Here is a 21,844-nt window from a genome sequence, read left to right as displayed (position 1 = left end):
GACAGTGTTGTGCAACTGCTATCGCACTCACTACACTTCACCATGGCTCTGCAATCCCTAGCCAGGTGAGTTATTGACGGACAGCACTTGAAACATATCCCATTTTCTTTCAAGAAGGCACTTCTTTCTTCAAGAGTTTTTGCCCTAAAACCTGAGCATTTTCTTAGTAGGTGTGGCTTGTTGTGAATGGGACAGTTTCTTCCTGGCAGTTGTCAGTCTCTCCGACTGGTGAGACATCTGTCTTGTGTACAGATATGGGTTCCTTCTGCCCGAACTCTTGAAAGAGGGTCTTTCTGGTTTCCCGAGAGCATCACTGCCACTGCTTGGAAGATTGAAACTGGGGTTGTTTCTTGTTCGTGCCTCATAGCAAATGAACTTGGCGAAGAATGCAAATGGAGGGAAACAGCCGTCATTTTCTCCTTTGAACCGTGAGCCTTGGGAGATCCACCTCTCTGGGAGGGCATAAGGGAGTTTGTCAATAATGGGGCTAATGCCACGAGCTGTATCCAGGTACATCAGTCCCGGTACTTAGCCTTCCTCTTTAGCAAACTGAAGCTCTGTAAGGAGGTCTCCAAGCTCCCTTAATTTGGTGTAGTCTTTAGTGGAAATTTGAGGGAAGTTGTCCAACCTTTTAAACAGGGCACTCTATAGTTTTTGATGAAGCATAACAGTCCTGTAGCCCTCCCCAAGCTTTCCTTAGACTTGCCTCAGGGTCACTGATGTGCACAGAGCAAATCCTTTTGACATGCTCAGTGGATTCTCTGTCAAGCCACTTTCTAAGCAGATTTAATTCCTCACTAGTTGTGAGACCCAGGTCTCTGACTGCACTATTAAATGAAGACTGTCATGCTCTGTAGCTTTAATGCTGCGTTGACACCAAAAGCGTTTTGGGGTGTGAAAATCGTGCCTCACGCCCGTAGTTGGAGGCCTCTGCTCATTGAATCAGTGCGCTTGTCACCAGCGTCTAAGATGCTCTGGACACATGTTCAAACAAGTTGGGAAGAGAGCGCGTTGACCGCTTTGAGGGGAGGGGCTTCTCTGTTGCCGGTGGTATTCATACGATGGATGATATTGTGATGACCAGTTACGTTCATAATTCACCCAGTGACTGTGAAGTGGTGGGGAACATTTGTGTTGAGAAGGTGGTGTTTCCGGTCAGATGTGTTTGGTGTTTGTGCGCACTGTGATGTTAGAGGGCTATAGAGAAGTGTGGTTGAATAGAGAATACAGTTTGGAGTTCCTTGTGAACACATCGCCCCCGACTCCCGTTCATCGGCTCTACATTATCGAGAGAGTGGCTTGGATTTATTTGCGCCTCTGCGCAATTTCTGGATTCACCAGAGCTACGTTCGGACGAGAGTCGCTTTCAGCGCTACTTCCGTCTCTTCCGTGCCCAGTTTGATGACCTGCTGACCAGCATCGGTGCTCGCATCTCCTACCAGGACCCCAAACTACAGGCGCTCAATTCCAGCAGAAGAGCGCCTGTCCATCTGTCTCCGTTTTTTTTTTTCATTCTGAATTCATCACGGTTGGGGAAGGCTCCTGATTGGTCAATGTGCCGCGATATGCCCCAAAAGTTCAATAATCTCAACTCCAGCGTCGGCCGTGTTGGAGACGCCGGAATTCTCAAAACAACGCGTCCGTCAAAAGACGCCGCACAGGAGGCGCGGGACACGCAGTGGGACCTCCGACGCTCCCTAGAAGCGCGTCCACCATATATTGTGAATGTACACCTGATGCTTTTGACACTTTTGACGCTTTCGACGCGTTTGGTGTAAACGTGCCATAATATGATGAACTGCGGAGGTTGGAGTGATAGGTGAGCAGCTCTGTGATGAGCAGAGTTTAATCTGTGCTTCCAGAAATTAACTTGTGCGCTCTGCACGACCCCTTTATAACAGTGGTCTTATGGCATTATCCAATACCATCACTTTCTCCATTTCAGCTGCCTCTAAGGCCTCAGCTTGTGCTATAGTTGCAGCTGCCTCTCGCTGTAGAGCAAGTGTTCCAAGTTCTGCCTCCAACTTAGCTTTTCCAAATTGCAGTTCTGCTTCCATTTGAGCCTTTTCCATTTTCAGTTGTGCCTCCTTCTCGGTGAATGAGACACATGCCTTTGCTGCTTCGGCCTTGGCACGTGCTCTTGTTGCAGCACTGGCGGATAAAGCTGTGGTGCGGCTACTCTTCGTGCTGGATACTGAAGCATTGTCACTTTGGTTTTGTTCCATGTTTAGATATGAGAGGTTTATCTGTTGCAGCAACTGTCGAAACTCCAGATAGTCTTTGCCTTTTTACTGTACTGTCCATGCTGAGGTGTTGTAACTTCAACTAGACAGCCAGCCAAACTCCATACAAAATGACACGGGAGTCAGGATGTAGCGTATTAGCTCCTTTGTTTATTGCAAACTCGATGTGCATGAGGTTAAGATTCAGGAGTGAAAAGGCAATGGCTCTTCTGGAGAAAGAACTGGATGGCACCAGATTGAGACTTGACCTCCTCCCACAAATCTAGCCTTCTACTTGACCATGTGCACACTAAAACTTCATCCTTCCTGTTCTTAAAGGAAGTGATGCAAAAACCCAACACTAAATAGCAGGGGAGCCAAACTACAGAAAACGGAACACTTAGAAAACAGAGAAACAGCCTGGAAGGCAAAACATCCCCTGTAAGCAGAAATGTAGTAGTGCTCTGAACGTACGTTTACAAGCTGCATTGAAGGACTTTCTGTGAAGGAATTCTGTCGGGACCGCGTCTGATTCTCGACGTAACTTTGGCTTCGTTATTTGACTTAGAGACTCAAAAGAAACGTTTCTGCAGAGTTTTTCTCTTGTTGTTCTAGCAACCACTAGCTTTACACTCATTGATCAGAAATTGTAGACCAACGAAACACTTTTGGCTAGCAACAGCTAACAGGAATCAACAAAATTGCATCATATCCTGTCCAAAATGGCGGCTCTCCATAGTTCATGCCCCAAGGTTTAGAATTTTTCTAAAAAGTCCTTTTAATGTGTTTTTTTTTTTTTTTTTTTTTTTTTTTTTTAATAAAAAGGTGCACATATTTAGTTTATTGATAATACATTAAACACATCTTTTGTTATATACATTTTCACTACAGGTACCCTTTAATCTATTTTCCACATTGTATCTTTGGGACAGTTGTATGTATTGCTGAAGCTGCTGATCTGTTGATAATAGAGAGTTTTCACGGTGCCATTTTGGAGATAAGCAGCCAGTTTACAAGCAGCACACAAACTATTATCGTGTTTTTGGCTGTACTAATCGATCAGACCATGAAAAACGTGGAGTTTTATAGACTGCCAAACGTTATAACAGATCAGGGAAGAACAATGTCTGTATTTTATAGTCAGTAGTTCTACATTAGGAGAGCAGTGACATGAGACTAGCTCACCGTTGTTGCACCAGTTGTTATTGATGTAAATGTAAACACAGTCGCCCTCATCTCCCGTCTTGCATTTAAATCCAGCTTCAAGAAGTCCAGTTTGTTCTCCAGGGAGCGGACATTAGAACGCAGGATGGAAGGAAGCGGCATTCTGTGAGGATTAGCTTTTAGCTTGGTTGCTAGCCCCGCTCCTGCTTCTGATCACACCGCTTACGTCTCCTCCGCTGGCGGACACCGCTGGTACGAGGCTCTGCTACTTCGTAGTCCGCTGGAGTAGCGACTAATCACGGGTGATTTTAAGCCACTATAGTCACTTTAGAACAGGCTCATATTCCTCAAACGCCGGCCTTTTTCACCCATCAGGGTGAATAAATCACTCTCTTCTGGGTGGTTACCATGGTAGTTTGGGTAATCTTCAATCCACTGATGATGGCTTTTTATCGCGCGCGTGCACATAAGTAACCCAAGGTTTACATACTCAGAGTTGATTAACCCACTTCATACCAGCTGTAATGGAATCCAATACCCAGAGTTTCCCATCACTGGGTATGTTGACCCAGAGTTTATGGATAGACTCAGAGTTTGTTAACCCTCCTTTATGGAACACACCTCAGTACTATGAAGCTGGATTTCCTCAGGGTTAATCCTGTGTAGGCTGGTTAACTTGTTATTGGTAAGTCACCATGGTAACAGATGCTGAACAGCTAAGCTGGTCTGGATAAATGAACAGTGAGTATCAAAGCTAGAGCAGCAACCTTGGGGTCGGGACCCCATATGGGGTCACCTGGAGTTTAAATGGGGTCGCTTGAAATGTCTATAAACTGGCTAGAAACACATTTTTGAATGTTTTTAAATTATTAATATTTTTCAAATTAAAGCAACACAGTCTTAAACAACTGTATTCTATACTTTCACTTTGTAAAATATACATCTAGTTATTATTATTATTATTATTATTATTATTATTATTATTATTATTATTATTATTATTATTATTATTATTATTATTAACCTTTATATAATAATAATAATAATAAAATATCTGAGCTGGCACAACTTGTCACTAATCCTGGCTACTTTGTATTTAGTCAATGATGTGTAAGGATTTTACTGCATAATATTGTATAAAATATGCATCATGCAAGGTTTGCATGAATATTATTATAGAAATTAATATAAAAATACTTCAGGACTATAATATAACTAAAATAGGGCAAGAAATGCATTTTAATAGATTTAGAGTAATTTCAAAGATTTTTTTCAAAACAGCAGTCATGCCCAGACAGTCGTACCACATGATATTTTGACACTTTCAATAACAGAATAAAATCAGAAGTAATTAACTATGTAACATTGTTTTTTTTTTTTAAGAAATCTGAGTGAGCACCTACTGTATATACTAAGTTACTACATATTTGGTTCCTTTTTTATGCATTTTTTAACAATAATAAAGACAGTTGGACAGAATGTTTAGGTGTCACGACATTGACCCACATACAGTATAACAAACATGATCAAGAAGTGATTCTGGAAAACATGTCTTTAGGCTGACCAACAATTCTTGATATCAAAATGGGGTCACAATCCAAAAAAGGTCGGGAACCACTGAGCTCAGTTTATCATGTGAGGAATTGTTCTAAAATCTCTCCAGTTTCCACATAAACTCAGTCTGCCTGTATTCATTCATTCATTCATTCATTCATTCATTCATTCATTCATTCATTCCAGAAGTGTTAGACATGGATTATGACTTTAAGTCTTCTTCTTTGGTAAAAAATAATGATCTCTTTCTCCGTGCTAACGCAGGCTGCTCTGCAAGATTTATCTGTTTGTGATTATTCAGATTCTGCTCACTCTGCCCCTTTTGAGTAAGCGCACTAATCCAGGTTGTAAACCCCTGGGTTAACATGTTGGTATCCAGCTTCATAGTACATCTGATCTAAGATTGGGAATGTTTGATTAGGACAAGCTAACGGAGAGTTATCAGGATAAGTTTATTCAGCTTTCTAATACGAGCTCAGTGTTAGGTTCTGTTTATTTTAACCCTTGGGTCCTCTTTTTGTTCTGTCTTTGTTTATTTGGTTTGTGTTAAGTCTTGTCTGTGTTTCAGGGATTCCTGTTTGTGGCTCCACCCCTCAGTGATGTCTGTGTGCTTGGTTAGTGATTGATTAGCTCCCTCGTGTTTTCACCCAGGTGTGGCCCATTCCCAATCAGGCCTCCTCCACTATTTAGCTGAGTGTTTGGACACAGTATGACTGCTGGATCATTGTTTGTGTGTCTGTGTGATGTCAGGGTCGTTATCTGCTTCCTCGTGTCTGGTCTTGCTCCCTGTTCCAACTCCCCTAATTTGGATTTGAGTTTTGATTTTGGATTTTGGATTTTTTGAATTAAACATGGACTGGTTCCGAGAACGCTATTCCTGCATCCTGCCTCCTTCTTCCCCTGCATTTGGGTTCACACCAACACCCAATCTTGACACTCAGGTCTTAAAAGAGAAATAAATATTGTCCTACCCTGATTCCCTCTTCCCTGTTCCCTTCCCCCTCACCAAGGTGTAACACTGCCCTCTATTTTTATATTCTCCCTTTAATAAAGTGTTTCTTACCCTTCATTAGGGAGGGCTGGTGATGGTCACAATTATGCAATAAAATAAATGCATTTATTTAATAAAACATGCATTGCTGTCATGAAAAGATTGCACTTAATATATAGTGTTGACATTTGACAGCATGTGTAGACAAGGTGAAAAAAATCAATAAATAAAAGAGAAATAAAAAATCAAACTGTAACAAAGTAAAAAGTGAAACTCTTTCACGTCTGTTACCTGTGGGTAATAGTCTACTGTAATCGGAACTTTTGTTGTTGTTTTGTGTATTTGTGCTATCGTTTTGTGTGTTTTTAAGCTAATAGTGTGTTTTTTGTCATTCATTTGTGTAGTTTTGTTGTGTTTCAGTCGTTTTCTGTGGTTTGTATTTCATTTTCAGTTTTCCTGCTTAATGAATTTCTTTTACACATCTGTTTTGGAGCCACATGTGTGATGTGCTGTGTTGAGCCCATCCACCTCATTACAGTTAGCTCAAGTTATCAAAAATATCCAGGATAAGTTTATCCAGCTTTGTGTTACAGGCTCAGGTCTTAGACAAAGACAAATACAAAAATTAAACCGTAACAGACAAATTGTAAATTCTTTGCCCAATAAAATGTAACTTCTGTTTGTTACCTGTGCTTTATTTTTGTTGTGTATTGTTTTGTGTATTCATGTTAGCATTTTGTCTGTTTTTAAGCTAATTGTGTGTTTTCTGTTATTCATTTGTATATTTTTGTTGTCGTTTCGGTCGTTTTCAGATTTCTCTGTGGTTTGCATTTAATTTTCTGTTTTCCACCCATATGTTTAATGAACTTCTTCTACACATTTGTTTTGGAGCCCTGTGTGGGCCACGGACCGCCTGTTGCCCACGTGTGGAGCCCGTCCACCTCGCTACAGTTTCCTGTTGTTGCCGCCACACAAACTCGGAGCTGATTGGGAGCATGAGTGTTCCAGCATCTTGACAGACTTCAGGGTAAAGATGTTCTGAATTAGATTTGAATTACAACCACTAAATGCTGCTGTCAAAGCTCATTAGGGCTGACACTGTCCATGTGTGCCGGGCTCACTGGCTCCTGTGGCACAGGCACAAACCTAAACAAAGAAAGACTCCGTAGGAATCCCCGGGATTCTGTCACCATATGAAAGGGTATTAGTGAGCTGCGTCTCAGCTGAGGATGGAAATCCTGCGTCTCAACAGTGTGTGCATGAGTTGAACACGCTGGGCTCTAATTCTCCACATGAAAACCACACACACGGTGTTGGTGTTGCTGATAACTTGGCTCAACACCAACATCTAAACTTGTGGGTCCTTTTTTTGAAGTAATGAAATCTAAGAGCAGTTCTTAACTTTGTTAGATTTCTGAGAGTAATGAGGCTAAGGGTCACAAAGCTGCGTCCACAACGTGAGATCAGATGGAGCTAAATGTTCGTCGGGGGGGGGGAGGGCACATGTTTAAGCTCACTCTCTTTGACACAGTAATTGGTCGGGGGAACCAAGGTATCCTTAAACAACAGTCAGCATCACTGAGAAAAATGATTGGACAATGAAATAAATTAAAATTCTTGTGTGAAATGAGAAAAATAAACAGCGTGTCTGAAGTGGCACCAACAGTCCACAGAGAGGAACTCTGGGCTTTGTCAAGAGTCTGACACTGAACGCAGCTTTTCTTCACCTCAGCGACAGCTCAGGTGTCAACACCTCACACGTCCTTTAAACGCCTCCAAACAAAGGAAAACACGCTCCTTTTTCACTTACCGACAATTGCTATTAATAACCAACATTTACTAATATTTAATCAGGATGTCTTCATTGAACGGGTCAGACCAGAAATAGACAGCTGTTATCACAGGGGGCGGAGCCACTGTTGTTGTGTGTCTTTAGAGTCATTTTGGGCCTGTACTACGAAGCTGGATTTCCTCTTATTGCGCTAACGTCTGTGCTGTACTACGACGCTGTTTAACTTCTTACGGGGCTAAATCACCATGGTAACTTAGGCTGAACATTTAACCTGGTCGGGAGTAGGTTTTGTTCTGGCTTGGATCTGAACGAGTACTAAAGTCCCGCCTCCTGACCAATCAGTTCTCTTGGAAAATGACCTGCCCAAAAAAAGGAGGATCATTGTGAGAACTTGTCGCTGTGTGGATCTGATGTGATGCTGACAGAGAGAGAATATTTATCCTTTCATTAACCAATGACATCCTATAAAAACATCTGTTAAACTGATCTACATTAGTCAGCTGATAAATCCTGCATGTGTCAGGTGCTTTGAGACCAATACATTCATGTATTCTATAATGACACAAAGAGCCTGTAAGATAATAAAATACAAATATTGTCCACCTGATGATGTAGGTTGAGCTGTATGAACGCAGCATCAGAGCCACAGACAAAAGTACAATAATATTAATGTTAAACTGATCATCGTCGTTTTCTCACATGAATATTGTATAATCCACTAATTTAACTATTAACAGTCAAACTTTTTGCTTTTTCTGCAGCAACAGTGTTGTTTTTGGTCTGAATTATGGATTTTAATTATTCATGTGTTTAAAGAATTATTACTCAATTGCGATGTAAGTCTGCACGGTTTCTCCATGATGTTCTCCACCCCTGTCACTAGAGCGCGTGTAGCCAGGTTAAGTTAATGTGTTGATATCCTGCTTCATAGTACAGCTGCTCCGTGATGAGAATGTTTGATCAGGTGAAGGTAATAGAGACTAATCAGGATATATGTATTGTTTTCATTGATTCAGTCATAAACCAAAATCCATTTAAATTGAAAAAACGTTGCTTCAAAAATTTAGATTAATTAATTACAAAGTCTCTAATTAATTTGATACATTTTTTTAATGGAGACCCACCACTAACTTACACATCAGGGTTTAGTTGTAATAAGCCAATATTTCCCTGATATCAACCATTAATCAGACAAAATGAGTCCATATTTGTATCTATTCAGTCTTTAGTCTATAGCTCTAATCACGGAGAACAAAAGTTCAATGAAGAATGAAATGATTTGAATAACTGATTATTATTACTGAGGTTTTCTATTCAAACGAGCTCTGTTAAAAGAATCCTCCACTGTTTTTACAAATGTGCCCTAAAACCTTCTAAATGTCCTCATTAGAAGATCTATGCCTAACAAAGCACATTATTTTGCACCATATTTGTTTTATTCATTTTTAAAAATGGGACTAGTTTACCCCGTGAACCGCCATGTTGAAATGACGTCAATGATGAGGCCAATCACCCTTTTAGTCCTTGAGTTCTACAGGAGGTGAAACATTCACTGATCATTTAGCAGCTTTTTCAGTCAAAATGACAAATTGTGATGCTTTGGGTTTCTCTAAAAATCAGTAAAAGTTAAAAAAGTTGATGTAAATGTCGAAATTTGATAAACAAAATCCGTGCCCCGAAAAAATCTGTGTCCGCAGGGGGCGACAGTTCCAACTCTGCTGTTTTATAGACGGCATGAAGAAGAGAAGAAGAGCTCTGGTTGCATTTACAGTAAACACAGACAACCAGGATCAAACTGCTGCTCTGAGCTGTTAGCGTGACACCATCACTTAGATCTGCTGCTGCTGCTGATGGTGAACTACCTTGTGTATGAAATGTGCTATACAAGTACAAATGCCTTGCCTTTTCTGGATTTTTTGCAAACTTTTTAAAACATATTAGTTTTGGGTATTAAAATAAAAAACATCACTTAGTCCAGAACATTCCAGAACAGTATAAACTGAACAGTGTAAAATATTTAGAATATCTGTGGATATCATGAAATAAACAGAACAACTGATGAATCTGATGAATTTAGTTTGAAATAGTTTTTCTACATAACAGTTGATAAGTTGGGTCAGACGATGCTATCTGTAGCAGCGCTTCTAGCCCCGCCCCACATCCTGAGAGTGGTCGACTGTCCACTACAATCATTTATCACTGACTTTGTTCATTTATCACGTACTTTCTTGCACACAACTGGACTTTGGTTGAACCTAAAATGAATGGCGACAAAGCAAAGCTCCTCAGGTTTCATGTGTTGTGGTCTGTGCATCAGTGTTATGGTTTTACAAGGAACTCGTGAAAATAGAGAGAAAAGATTCCGTGTGGTTTGAAGTGCGATTACAGTAACTGCATTATTTTTCTAGTGTGTTATTTTGTACCCGTACCCCACTTTGGAAACCTAGGTACTAGTGTATACCACTGTTTATAAGTAGTGTATAAGTAATGTTACTACTTCAATGTGGCTTGAAACAAATCTAGTCACCTTCATAATACAATTACTAAATTTACTGCTATTACTTTTAGGAAATTCATTAATCGCAATTAACGCGTTCAAGGTCCCAGTTTGAACGAGTGTGAAGTCAACGCTGGTGCTGAAGAAGAAGAAACGTGATAGTTTAAAGCAGGGGTCACCAACCTTTGTGAAACTACTGTATGAGATATTTCATAGGTACTGTATAGTCTGAAAGGCTACAGTTAGAAAAGTACTTCTTAATCACCACATTGTCACGGTTTCACTTGTAACTTAACCCTCCTGTTGTCCTTGGGCTCGATTTATTGTTTATCATTGAAAAATTAATCATTGACTTTTTTTTTGCTTCATGTTTCATGACTTTTCCTAATTTAATGTGTACTATTACATTAAGCATAACATTATCATGAGGATATTTTCTTCAATGTGCTGAACACATATTCCATGTACTGGTGTTCAGCAAGTTGTTTTAGCTGTGTTTCATTATCAAGAGGTTATGTATGTATTCAACAAATAAACAAAGTGTCTGACACAAAAACATGGTCAACAATTGTCTGAAAATCATTTTTTGGAGGCAAATATCCCAGGGGTCAGATTGACCCCAAGGTTCAAATGTGTTATTAATATTTGAGGATAATAGAAGGGTCAAAAAAGTAGGAAATGTTGAGGTTTTGACATGAAACACTTTATTTCTCCCAATATCTGCAATTGTTTCATTTTGATTACATTTCTAACTAAATCTCTAATACGTATTTATCTTGGTGAGTTTGAATCCTGAAAAATAAATCAGATTTAGGATGAAGCTCATTGGGAACTAGCTGCGTTCCCATAACCTTGGAAATAAAAACACCTGAATTAGAAAAAAAAAACACTCAAATATCGCTAAAAAGTTTTTACGCTTTCATGAAGAGATATTTCAGGCGTTTCGATATTGAAATGTATCACAAAAGCGCCATGAAAACACTTTTTCCGCAAATACACGTCACAGGACGTGACGCACTTGGTCACATGACCACTGCTCCCCGAGGAAACATGACGTGGTACGTGTGGACAGAAGACGAGACCGGAACATTTCTTAGCATTAGAATTAAAATGATTACTGCCACATTAGACGTGAAATAACAAAGGAACACAGAGTGTTATGAGGAAGTTTGGAGTGTCCGTCTCTTGGGATGAGATTTCACGGGAGTTGTGAGGCTCCTCCCCAAAACAACGTTCAATGGAAACACGTTCAAAGCGTAATTATACTTTGTCGACATTTAGAAATATCGCTTTTACTTTGCAAAAATTCTGTAAAGGAATCCCAGCTTAGAGCTCCTGAGGGCCCCTCACATGGTCCATGCGGGCTATCTGCTGTCCACGGGCCGCGTGTTGATGACCCCTGATTTAAAGTCTGTTCCTGATCAAACGTCTCGTCAGTGTGAACAGAGTCGGTGCTATCTGGGGTCAAACTTTTGGTACGACTCTGGAAAGCTGGTGTGTTGACGTCACCTTGGTACAAACGTGTTATTGTTTCCTCCGCGTGTTCCTCAGGTTCCTCAGGTTCCTGCGGCTCTCAGGAGCTCCAGTGTAATCTGACTCTAAAAAGCAGGTCCAGCAACAGCTCGTTACTCGCTCAGCTGGCCCTGCTGTTGCCTTTGCCCCTTGAACTCCACCCCCCTCCTCCAAGCGCAGCTACCTGCCATTGACCTTTGCAGACCCCTCCCCCCCCTCAGCTGTACGTTGGTGTGCATTACATACAGCAAGTGCAAATTAGGTTAGAGAGTATGTACAGAGCTGAGGCTGAGGCTCATGAAACAGGTTTAAAGAAAACAGTTACAGAGCCGTTATTATCGGGGGAGGGATTAGAGCAGGATTTGGCCTCTCATAAATATATCACAGCTTCATTTACTTTGGACAGAATTGGAGGGGGAAACCAATGGATGATGTGAGGGCTGTGAGTTCAGTGTTTGGGTAGGAGAGGCAGGGCTCTGGACAAGGCTTAGCTAATTCCTAGATTCTGGACTTGAAGGGGGCTAATAAGAGCATTCCCGGGCCAAGACAATCTTTCCATCTACAAGCACTTCATTAAGGCCTCCCTGAGCTGCAGGAGGACAATAAACGCAGCGAGGACAGAGCCTTGGTTTGCTCCGTTCACGCTGCAGCTCGCAGCAGCAAAGGAAAGGAAAAGAAAACGATGAAGGTAGATATGTTGCAAAAATAGGAGAGCTTGTAGAATGTGAACTTGTATGTAAAAATGTGTACTTTATTAATTTAAATGTAACCTCTAGAGCAGAGATGGGCAACAATCGCTATGGAGATAGAGCTGTGGTGTGGAGTCGGTGACTACAGACACGCCCACTCATGCATATGCATGAAGGCCCCAAAATAGCCTGTTTTTAGAAGTGATCTGAAAGGGATTTTCAGAGGGATAAAATTCTGGAAAATAGGCGAGATTAGGAAAATAAACCTCAAATAGTAAATTGTTGGGGTTCTTAGAACAAATAAAGATGGGTAAAAAATAACATAATACTGGACCTTTAAGTCATTAAGTTTCTTTGTATGCAATAATGGTGAGACGTTATTTTTCAGTAACTTGCACATCATTGCAGGATGTTTTATGAAAGTAACCAATCTGTCCGTTTGTTTTTAACTTCAAGGAGGAGATGACAATGAGAGGCAACAGAAACGTGTGCTTACTTTATGCATCAGCAGGTTGTATCTCCACCTCCAGGCCTGTTCGTCTGGTTCCTCCTCATCTCTGACTCTCAGTTTGTTTCCACAAAATCCCACAACCATTTCGGGGGCTCGTCCAGGATCTAAATACATCAAATAACGAGGTAAGTGCAGAAATGTTCTTCTTAACATTTCATATTGAATGATTGATTAAAGTCTGTGTAAAGCAGAATTTAATTTGAGTTATAAGTCATTGACCACTGAGCCAAATTTGAAATATGAAAAAAATCACTAAGTATAAATAATTAGGTCTCAAAATCATGTAAAAACAAGCACTTCTCTCTGCTCTGAAACGCTGGGGCTGTGTCAGTTAGAGGCGCTGGAACCACGCCCACGCGCTGGAAGTTGCGCCGCCTCCGTGTACTGACCCGAGAGAGCAGTGTGAAAGCAGCTCCAGTGTCGACAGCGCTTCCAAAATCGGGTCAAACAAGTTATCAGCAGAAAGGTCCGTATAAGTGCATCACTCCCGTGCAGAGTTCAAACTGCGCCCGCTAGAGGCGAAAAACTAAATTGCGGTGTGTACAAGTACTCATTTCATGGTAAATGCGGCACCAGCGGACGTGTTTTATTCCCCTGAGTCTAAAGATGTGGTTGGTTTTCAGATAGGGGCCTAATTACCCCCGTGTGTGCTTCAGCAGCAGGGTCGGGTTAATGCTAATGATGCTCAGTTACGTAACACGGCCCTGATTTCTGACCCGCCCATTCAATCCTGAACTCAGAAATGTGAAACACAGTTTGTAAAGCCTAACTCCACAATTATATCATAAATGGTTTTCAGGAAAATATTTATGACCTATTTAATGTGTTTAGAAGAAAATTTGCTTTAAGATTTGCTTAACATTTCCTAAATTCTTCCTAATCAGAGTTATTGATTTTCACACAGAGAGCAGCAGTGTCTACAAACACTGAACCAGAGGTTCCCAAATGTTCCACAGTCCCGTACCCCTCCACACATTTAACCTGAAGCCCTGTACCCCCTACTCCTGCACTATTAAAAACATATAATGGAGCCCTACAGTGACATTTGTCCCTGAATTTTACTTTTTCTGTTGAGAAATAATAAATAATAATAAAAAAAGAATAATAATAATAATAAACACACAAGAAAACATCTTATTCAGAATTGTCACTGGTTGACTTTATGTCATTAATTATCCTATTGGCATTTTGGTTGAGAAACCAATCTCTGTTTTTGGAAAAATAAATCTACCAAATATTTGTTGATTGAACATATATCAATAATCAGTGCTCAATTTGTAAATCATCAGGTCCCGCCTTTTGCTCACTAAATGGTCCAATAATATCACGTGAACACAAACAACCATTTAACACTAGCATGCCCAAGGTTTTCTTACTCCTGCTGCCCTGCCCAGAGGCCGCCAAATGACACTCATTTGCAACTCAGTGGGCCACCTCTCTTATGTAAATAAAGCCTTTCGATCGGAATGTGCTGCTGGGCAGTGACAAACTTTGGGGGTTGGTGTAAATGATGGCCAGTGTTGAGAAACCAGTTTCTCCCAGGTAGATGTTTGTTAATCCAAATAACATTATATGGAATTATTGGATAAGAATGGCCAAATTAATATGAGCCATGTGTGTTGTGATCAATTAATAAACCACAATAAATAAAATTAGAAAAAGAAAAACAGTAATAAAGCAACCAAGCTCCTGTTTCCTACTCCTGTATTTTCACTATTTACCTTTATTGTTTTTGTGCTTATAAATCAAATGTATTGTTGCTATTTATGGTAAAGCAAGATTTCCGAGTGTGAAAAGGACTGTTTGAGTTTTCACTTTAAAAAGGTAAATTCACGAGGTCCACCATTCACTAACCAGGTCCATGAATTATTTTATTAAGCTATTAATTTACAAATTTGAAGAAAGTGCACAAGATGCACAAATAATCAATGCTTCAACAGGGAAAAACAAAAACCCAGGCAGGCACATCACCATAGATGAGCAACTTTTTCCAACTAAGACTCGCTGCTGTTTCTTGCAATACATTGCAACGAAGCCGGACAAGTTTGGTATCAAGTTCTGGGTGGCATGTGACCTTAAATCCAAGTATGTGTGCAAAATCATCCCATATCTTGGCAAAGACCCCAGTCGTCCACCTGGGGAGAGATTGTCTGAAAATGTGGTGATGAAGCTTATGGAACCGTTTATGGACGAAGGAAGAACTGTTACAACCGACAATTTTTTCACTTCATTGTCACTAGCACGTCGACTGCACAGCCGGAAGACCACCCTCCTTGGCACAGTCAATAAGATTCGCCGGGAGCTTCCAGATTCAGCTAAAAAGAATTTGGCCCGTGAGGAATTCAGCACACAAGTGTTTTCAACCTCTGGTGCCACACTGACTGTTTATGTGCCCAAACGAAAGAAGACTGTCTGCCTCCTCAGTAGCGTGCACAGCGTGGTGGAGACTGAGGCTACTCGGAAAAAAAAGCCGAACACAGTCACCGACTACAACAGCATGAAATGCAGTGTGGACGTCATGGACCAGATGGTTCGAAAGTACACTGTGCGTTCAGGAACACGGCGTTGGCCAGTCGCTGTGTTTTACAACATGATTGACATTGCAGCGCTGAACGCACATGTGCTTTATCAGGCATGCACTGGGGTCAAGGAGAGAAGGGTGGACTTCTTGCTGGAGCTTGCAAATGAGCTTGCCCGGTCTCATATGGCAGCCAAGGAGGTGAATGAGCAAAACCTTCAGCAACAACCACCCACACCTGATGTGGGGAAAAGGGCATTGTGCCAGGTGAAGTGTTGCTGCAGGAAAAACCGTGCCACCAAGCGTTGTATGTATTGTGACAAGTTTGCACGTGGCAAATGCATAAAGGAGGTGTGGCAGTGCCAGAATTGTTCACAAAATCTCTATTAAATAAATTTCACCAAGAATGCAAACAAACTGTTGCCGTCTCACTATTACTACTTACTACTTTCTGTTGCAAAAGTTGAAATATAAGTTGCAACCTCTATGTAGCTGCTGTATGGGAAACACAAAGGAGAATACAAAAGGTCTTTGTGTCCTGAAACCAACCCAGCCACCCCCCCACCCTAGCTGAGGGGGGAGTAGTGGCCTCAGTAACATAACAATGGTCACAAGCTGAGTTGTTCACACCCGCCAAATGACACCAGCTTGGACTTTAAAGGTATAGGTGTCAAATGACACCACTCTGGTCATGCTAGTGTTAACCTAAATGTTTAATAAAAGAATGATGAATCAGCGTTAAAGAAGCACGGACACGTTACGTAACGTATCCGTCTCTCACTCTGAGTGACAGCTGTCACGTCTGCCATGTTTCAGCACCAAGGACAGCGTTAAATCACATATATATATAACACTTTAGTTGAGGGAACACCTACTAACCATTAATTAGCAAATTAGTAACATATTGACTTTTAATTAGTCATTATTAAGTACTTATGCCTTATTTTGCATGGCCTTATTATACAACCAGTAAGTCATTTACTTTTTTTGTGAATAACCTCATAATTATTACTTATTAGTAGTATAAATATATATATATATGAGCTCAAACAGGATTAAAATGGGGTCACAATCCCAAAAAAGGTTGGAAACAACTGCACTGAACACTGTTTCTTTCCATTTATTTACAAAATTACATTCTATAAAATGTGTGTTATCACTCGTTCATTCCTCTCTAGTTGTTTTTGAATAGTTTTCTAAGCAAAATGTTGCAGTCATCAAAGGCGGTACTAGGATTCAGAAATAAGAGAAACTAGACTAGAGCCATAAAAGTTAGAGAACCACTAATCAATATGGAAAGAAAAATGTAAAGAATGAAGTTGTTTTTATTATTACTGTTATGATTTAAATACATAAAAACATGTTGGTAGTTGTTGAAAAATAAAACAGGATCCAACTATTCATAACTGTGCGTAGCGACAGTGGATATCTTCTTGGCTTTTATTCTGGCGGGGCTTTGGTAGAATGTGATCCTCCAGGCTTGATGTTTTCTGCTCTAAGCCTCACAAACGTCCATCACAGCAAAGCTATGGAAAAAAAGCCTCGCTAATAACACAGTAATATTATACCCAGGCGTGGATTCTGTTTTCACAAAGTGCATGTGTCATATCGCTGTAGCTCGGACAAATAGGAATGGAGGGTATTGCACCGCAGCGGTTGTGCCTGGCTCATGAACACAGGCTCTAAATGAAGCCCAGGTTCATCCCTCAGCCACAGAAAAGCCACGGCTGTTAAGAAGGAAAATTGGAGGGACGAGAGTTTTGGATATCAGATTATCATGAAGTAGCACAAGATCCGCTGGTATTTAGACGAGGATTTTGGTTTTAAATCACAGCTTCAAAGTGGATAATTATACTAAGTCCTGATTTCATGGTCACAGCTGTACTGTGTTACCAATCAAAACATCTGATCCACTCCATGTTGGAGCTCATCTCTGCGCTCCAACATCCTCTGATCATTCTCACACACATTTAGACCAAAACACATTTTATCTCAACTGTTCTTAGTCTTTTATTCAACACTTTTAAGTCATTCCAGGGGTGAACTGGGACCAGTATTCAGCCCTGGCATTTAGTGTCCAAACCAGTCCTCCACATTATCATTGGTCAACATGTAGAAGCTGTTAATACGTTAGTGATGCTCAACATTTGGTTCTTTGTCTTTTCTTTACATTTTCATCCCAATAAGCCATCTTTATCCTCTTTTTGTTGCACATTTTTGCCCTTTTTCACTATTGTTTGCCACATTTTGCTCATTTAAGCTACTCTTTGCCATTAAAACCACCTGGTTTCTCTTTATTTGTCCATTTTTTTGACCACTCTTGATTGCTTTTGGTCCATTTTAGTCACTTTTCACTCTTTTCTTGCCACTTTTGGCCACCAGTTACCATGTCTACCTCCACTTCACTCATCAAAAATAAAAATCAAATAAAATGACGATGCCCTGTATGCCAGATGGCCAGTCCACCCCTGATTCAATCTGTGCTTTTTATATTGTAAGGATTTTAAATGACTTAAAATACATGAGTCTCAATGTACTTCTTTGCAATGCATTTAAACAGACTTTGATGACTTTTCTAACAAACATGAAAGGGACAATAAACAAAATGTTTTTTAAATTTAGAAAATAAATGACATTTTTTATTTAATGTAAAAGATTATTTCACCCCTAAAATAATGTAAATCATATTTAGTATTTATTGCACAGGATGAGAAGAGATGCACATTTTGTAAAGGTTGTGGGGAAAATTATAACAAAAGATACAAAACCAGAACACACAACAAACAGTGAAATACACAAAATGAGAGAAAATTAATACACATGAAAGAAATACACAAAACAAATACTTACAAAATGACTAAAAAAAAACATTTATACAATTATAACTGAAATTTAAGAAAAATGACTCATAAAACACACAAGACATCAACAAACAAAATGAATTATAAACAGTGTGACAGGAAAATACAGAAAATAGCGAAAAAAAAGAGAGAAAATGACAACCAAACTACACAAAACTGAAATGTAAATACACAAAATGATAACAAAGTACAATAAACAGGGAGATGTTTTATCGTTCTATTATTGGAGGAATAATCAGGGTTTAATTCTTTCAATAACTTGACATATTGAAGTGTTAGCGCACACGCACACGCACACACACGCACACACACGTCAAAAAAATATTTATAAAGACACAAAACCACAACACAAGCGCACAACAAACAGAGAAACACACAAAAATGTACAAAAATACCATTTAAAAATAAACAAAATGACAAAAAAAAAACTACTCAGAAAACACACAAAACATCAACAACACACACAAAATGACAGAATTATAAACAGTGACAGAAAAAAAAAAACACAAAATAGGGGGAAAAGCGACAAAATGACAAGCAGATTACACAAAACTGAAATTTAAATATTCAAAATACAATTAACAACAAAGTAACAAAAAATGATGACAACAACAAAAACAAATAGAAAGCAAAGACACATAAAATGAAAGAAGAATACACATGATAAGGTTATTTCATGTAGAATGTCCTTTGATCTGTGATCACTTCAAATGTTTCTTCTATTATTGGAGGAATAATCAAGGTTTCATTTTTTCAAGGAAATAACTTGACAAGTGTTAGCGTGCACACACACGCACGCACACACACACACACACACACGTCATGTAGAGATTGTAGGGGAAAAAAATATATTTAAAAAGACACAAAACCACAACACAAACACACAACAAACAGAGAAATACACAAACTGGGAGAAAAGTAGAAAAAATGTACAAAAACACCATTTAAAAATACACAAAATGACAAAAATTAAAAATAAAAACTACTCAGAAAACACACAAAACATCAACAACACACACAAAATGACAGAATTATAAACATTGACAGAAAAAAAAACTTATTACACAAAAATTACACAAAACTGAAATTTAAATACTCAAAATGACAACAAAATAAAATTAACAACAAAACACAAAAAATGACGACAACAACAAAACACAAATAGAAAGCAAAGACACACAAAATGAAAGAAGAATACACACGATAAGGTTATTTCATGTGGAATGTCCTTTGATCTGTGATCACTTCAAATGTTCCTTCTATTATTGGAGGAATAATCAGGGTTTCATTTTCAGTGTTAGCACACACACACACACACACACACACACACACACACACACACACTCCCATCAACCGCTCTAATATGCATGTTTTCCACCTCTTTAGTGCGGCCTGGCTCGTATCATGTTCACAGTAACTCTGATTTCACCCCCTGTTGATGACATATTTCTGTTTCAGGTTAAATCAGAGAGATGTGCTGTCAGGCCTAACCACTGCTCATTACCTCCATCACAACCAAATAGAGACCAATTTACCTGTGGAGTGGTGCGAAGCTGCGGGAAAATAGGCCGCGCACATCTGAAATGATATTTCTAATTATGTGGCACCTTTCCCGTGGCTCCCACAGGGCTACCTGAGCCTCCATTGGCCCAACACCACTTCATTATTTGCATCTCCACACACGTATTGAAAGGCAATTATTACTGTGGCAATGACAGCTACTGCTCGCTGGTGTGCGGTTCCCCACCGATGTGTCCGCAAAAACAATTTCAATCAGACTCGTAGAATGCAGAAATATTGACACTGCAAACAATTATCCTCCTAAGTAGGAAATATCAGCCCAGTTTGTCTCTAACACTCCTAATGCATCGCTAGAGCCATTGATTTGCACAGATTTGGAGTATTTCCTGGTATTCATTATGCTATTATAGATGAAAACAGCAACAAGATGTAGAACAAAAGCAGACGTAGAAGCAGAAGACAGATCCACAGACGAGTTAATGGACCACATAATACATGTTGTTCAAACTAAAGTTTACTGTCAAATGTCTGTGTGTCAGGGTTCGGTTAAGGCCGAACCACTGGAGGAAAAAATCGCAGATATTGCGATTTCGATTTGATTTACAATTTTCTTCAAATCAAGTTTCAGTGCAATATTAACAATATACAGTAACATTTACAAACAGAAAATTACACCATTAAAACTTGAAATGCCATTACTCTAATGCAAGAATCTAATATTACTCTTTAACTCATGAGAAGAAACAAAAGAAATAATAATAGTTAAAAAAATTAAAAAAAAAACTATTATGAAACAAAAAATGTATGTAAAAAATAAAAATGTCATTTAAAATAATGTGACAGCTACAATTCAAAGGTAAATTAAATTGTACTGACATGGATTATTTATGTCATATAAAGATGAATGAGAGCAGCATTAATGTCACCCAATTGAAATTGTGGTTTTGATTGGAAAACGGTCGGCCTTAGTTGTGGTCAATTACATTTTTCAATTACAATCACGTCTTCATTTATCCATGTTGATTACGGTGACTGGCATTTTTTTTCCAATTACAACTAAAATTACTATTAGTAGTTTTCTTTTGAAATTAAATTACAATTACATTCTAAATTACTAAATTAAAATTAATCACAATTACTGAGCCTGAAATAAATAACCTCATAAAACTAAACCCAGTGCTCCATCAGGCAGCACACACACAAATATCCATCCATCCATTTTCAGAGCCGCTTTGTCAGCACACAAACAAACACACACACATTCCCTTCCGTATTATTCCCACATCATTCATTTATTTAACCTGTCTCTCTTCCTCATACTGTTCACATGGTTACATGAGACTATATGTGTGAATGCACCCTTAGTGTCACTGTTGTATTAGGATTTTTCAGTGATCGGTTGCTACTGTCTTGGGAGAGCAACGGTGCACATGTAGCCAAAAGTGACCTTTAGGGGGAGTGCTAAGCGCAAGTTACTTAGTTCTGCTTTAACATTTAGATTTACATTTAATATCTAGCTTAACATTTCACATTTACATTTAGATTTAACATTTAGATATATTTTTCCATGTGTACATATTTTTAACAAAGATATAGAATATGCTGTTTTACATGGATTTCTGTCTCAAATGAATGAAAAATGGGCTAAATGTGGGTAAAGTGAGCTAAATGTTAAAAACATGTCGGTAATAAAACAGTGACTGAGTTTTAACATTCAGCGCCCCATAGGGAGCTTGTTTTGAAGTTAACTGGAAGTTTAACTTTCAGCTTATTTTCAAATCCTGCAATTTCTCACGAGCAATTGCACAGAATTCTTCTAAATCACACAAAAATCTGTCAAAAAATCCTGCAGTGGCGTGCCGTTACCACTAGGGTTGGGTAGGCAGGATGTTGCAAATCGAGACCAACAATGTTGACACCAATGAAAATTTCATATGTTTTTGCTGGTATTAATTAAATTAAACTTAATTCAACTTTATTTGTATAAAGCAATTTCCAACAAAGTCATCTCA

Source organism: Gouania willdenowi, chromosome 22 (assembly GCF_900634775.1).
Source record: "Gouania willdenowi chromosome 22, fGouWil2.1, whole genome shotgun sequence".
In the NCBI taxonomy this organism is placed as follows: Eukaryota; Metazoa; Chordata; class Actinopteri; order Blenniiformes; family Gobiesocidae; genus Gouania; species Gouania willdenowi.
The sequence above is the reverse complement of the archived record's forward strand: the minus strand, read 5'-3'. Positions refer to the sequence as shown.